General features: G+C 42.9%; 1 non-coding gene across 1 annotated transcript; it reads left to right on the forward strand.

The window, feature by feature from the left end:
• Positions 1–249: 249 nt before the first annotated feature.
• LOC131252225 (small nucleolar RNA R71) lies at positions 250–356 on the forward strand. The gene has a single exon (XR_009174259.1). It is a non-coding gene; the product is annotated as a small nucleolar RNA R71 (small nucleolar RNA).
• Positions 357–3804: the final 3448 nt, after the last annotated feature.

The raw sequence follows: 3804 nt of genomic DNA on the forward strand, positions 1-3804 counted from the left end.
ATCAAGCTTGGCACTCAGCTCTGGTATGACTCCTATCTCATATATACCACCTCTCTTTTGTGGTTGGGGACTTTTGTCACCTCTATTTGAATAATCCCATTCTGGGAATTTTCGCACAAGGTTTCAAAGAAGTTCCACGCTTCGACATCACTTTTGGTCATGAATGACCCTCCACTGGTGGCATCAACCATGCGACGGTTTTGTGGTGTCAGACCGTCATAGAAGTATTGAACTTGTTGCCACTTCTCAAAACCATGGTGAGGACATTTAAGAAGTAAGTCCTTCCATCTTTCCCAACATTCATGAAAGTGCTCGCCCTCTTTTTGTGTGAAGTTAGTAATTTCTCTACGGAGGGCATTGGTTTTGTGAACGGGGAAGAACTTGTTTAAGAACTTCTTAGACAGTTGGTCCCATGTAGTGATAGATCCAACTTCTAGAGAATTCAACCATGCTTTCGCCTTATCCTTCAAAGAAAAGGGAAACAGGCGTAGGCGGATCGAATCGTCTGAGAAGTTTTGGAACTTAAAGGTGGAGCAAATGTTTAAGAATTCTTTCACATAATGATATGGGTCCTCCTTGTCCAATCCATAAAAGGATGGCAACAATTGTATGACTCCAGGTTTAAGTTCAAAGTGTGCTGCCGTAGTGGTTGGCAACACTATGCATGAAGGCGCATTAAATTGGACAGGAGCTGAATAATCTTTGAGAGCTTTAACTTCAGTCTCATTCGCCATTTCAACAGGATTATTTCTCAATCTTTCACGAATTGTTCTTTCAATCTCAGGATCAAGCGGTGCTAGTTCTATATTCAGAGATCTACGTCCTAGCATAAACTATGTTATTGCAATGTGAGAAAGAAAACTAAACTAAGAAGCAACCTAAGAGAAATAAAACTAGACCTAGAAACTATGAGATTCTAAAACAAGTTAAAACTATGTAAATAAGAATGGGAAGAAAGAACCCGGAAAAGGAGATGATTGATGTCTGAAGAATAGGGAGCTCCTCCTTCACTTCCAATTTGGAGATCTATGTTAGAATCTAACTTAGAAATTTATGTCAGGATCCTACAAAACAGGAAATAGGTTAGTTTTTAAAATCAAGAAAAGAACTCTAAGTTAGAAAAATCCTAAGCTATGAATTATGATAAGAGAGAATCCAAAATTCAATTTGGAACGAAACAGTCCCCGGTAACGGCGCCAAAAACTTGATGTTTTATTTAAACCAACACGATTTAAATGATATTTAAACTTGCAAGTATACGAATCAGATGCAGATACGGTACGTATTACGAGATCGTTCCCACGAGGACTGGTCGTCACAATTCAAATCTATGACTCTCCTTAACTAATCCAACAGATAATGGAATGAACTACTAAGCACAATTTTAGGGAAAAACAATTAAGAACAGGGAAGAAAATTCAATCAGAAAGAGAGCACTAGGATTTTCGAATCCACCCCTAATTATCCTAACCCTTGTTTTGTCTGTTGATTCACCTTGATCTAGGTTGATACCACTTAAATAGAGAAAGCACAATCTGTGTCCTTAATCGGGCATACAGACTGTCTAATTCCTTTAAGCAATGCCATGAATGACATATCCCATATCCTTGGTTGGGCATAAGGGATGTACAATTCATTAAAGCATCCTGTTTCTTCCTCTATAGGAAACCTGTTCTTGATCAGACACAAGCACCTATAATAAGCATCCAAACAACATCCATATATATACTTTGGTCAAGTTCATAGATGGAGAAGTATAGAATTTAAACCCATAAAGCCCACTTAAAGAAAGAAACAAATTAATTGAAATTCAAAGTAAATCAACCAATACAAGAGCTAATCAAATTACGGGCTTCATCTCAGCCCTAGCTGAGAGATTAGTGACCCATAAAATCCATAAAAAATATTAAATAAAATTCATAAAAAAAAAACGTTAAACCAAACAATCTCTCTCTCTCTCTTCTTTCTTCTCTTTCTTCTCTCCCTTGCTTCAGATCTGGAATCCCCTGGTTCCGAATGCCTTTCCTATGTCCAAAACTCCCCTTTTATAGCTGCTGGATGGCTGGGGTCGGTGGCAGAGTCGTAGAAGGACTCGGAGTACAAATTTTTGCAGCCGTGATCGGTGGGCCCCACAGAGGTATTTTCTGGAAAATCCACCCCGTCCATTGGATTCAGAACGAAATTTCAGTCAAGAATGGGTGGATTCGAAGGTCCATTAGCGCGGCCCACAGAAGAAATCTCAAAAAACTCGGTTTTAAACGTCCCGGGGCAGTCTACTTTTGGCCTCTGTACCGCACACGTGTGTACGCATGGGCGAGGAATATCAACATGGTTTTGAAGCTCTCGAAGCCCTCTACACGATGGACGGATCAGATCTTCCGGAAGGTTGACGAGTGGGGCCCACTAATTTCTGCAAAAACTGGCAGCGTCCGTGCGTTTCGCGGACGCCAAACCGACGCTGCGATGATGGTTGGGTCCATTATTGGACTTTTCACAGGAATCCACGCCGTCCATTGGTTTCAGCTCGAAAAATCAGTAGGAATTGACTGGTTTTGGGGTGGATTCGGTGCAGCCCACGCGGCTTTCTGTCTTGCCGTCCAACCTGCGTTTGAACGGCTGGGCTCTGATCTATGCGTTCATTTGAATTTTTGCCACCTAGGCAATGGTAATGGCTGCCCCAGGAAGTGGATGGACGGTTTGGATTGTCCATTTGGACACTAGGTGGGCCCCACAACCGACGATCGCGGTTCGGTTCCGCGGACGCTGCAGCGGCGAGAGAGAGAGACGGGTCAGCGCTCTTGCTGACCGTCCCAGCGGTGCGGTGCGCAGCCGGTGAAAACGTGCAGTGTGCACACTCCTCATACACAGGGCCCACCGTGATGTTTACGAGAAATCTACACCATCCATCCTCTTTATCATGGTAATTTAGCCGTCAATACCAAGGTTGAGGCAGTTCCAAATATCAGGTGGGCCCCAAATTGGAGATTAATAGGCTGATCTGTCCGTTGGACCACTTCCCGAGATCTTCAATGGCTGAAATTTAATATGTACAGTTAATTTACGGCCCTCATCTCATGTATGAAGTTTCGAACTGATCGGATAGCGGGAACCATGTGATCTTGCATTCTGGACCCTTTTCGGGCCCCTTTGGCTTGCTTTCCTCAGATCCCAGGCGTGTAAAATCTTCATTATTGGTTCTCTGGAGTCCATCCCGTGCTCTGGAGACTTTGGATCATGAAATCCATGCCTTTAACATCAATTTTCAATTAACGCTCCTGACTTCATCCTGTAACAAAAATACAATTAAAATACTCCATTAAGCATTATCATATACGTAAAATCTGGTAATGATTAGGGTTTAATATGCAATATTCGACCCTGATCAAAGACATGTTGCGAGCTTGTGTTTTGGATTTCAAAGACCGTTGGGATGACTGTCTCCCTTATGCAGAGTTCGCGTATAACAATAGTTTCCAGGCGAGTATCGGCATGGCTCCCTACAAGGCATTGTATGGTCGCCCGTGTAGAGCACCACATTGCTGGGTAAAAGTTGGTGAGCGTAGTTTGATTGGCCCAGAGTTGGTGTAGGCGACTTCAGAGAAAGTTGACATTATTCGATGTCGACTTCTGACAGCCCAGAGCAGGCAGAAGAGTTACGCTGATACGAGGCGGTGACCGCTTGTGTTTAAGGTTAGAGATCATGTATTTCTTAAGGTTTCCCCTATGAAGGGAGTTCTGCGGTTTGGTAAGAAGGGGAAGCTCACGTCGAGATTTATTGGTCCATTTCAAATACTGGATCGAGTG

Source organism: Magnolia sinica, chromosome 7 (genome assembly GCF_029962835.1).
Source record: "Magnolia sinica isolate HGM2019 chromosome 7, MsV1, whole genome shotgun sequence".
Taxonomy (NCBI): Eukaryota; Viridiplantae; Streptophyta; class Magnoliopsida; order Magnoliales; family Magnoliaceae; genus Magnolia; species Magnolia sinica.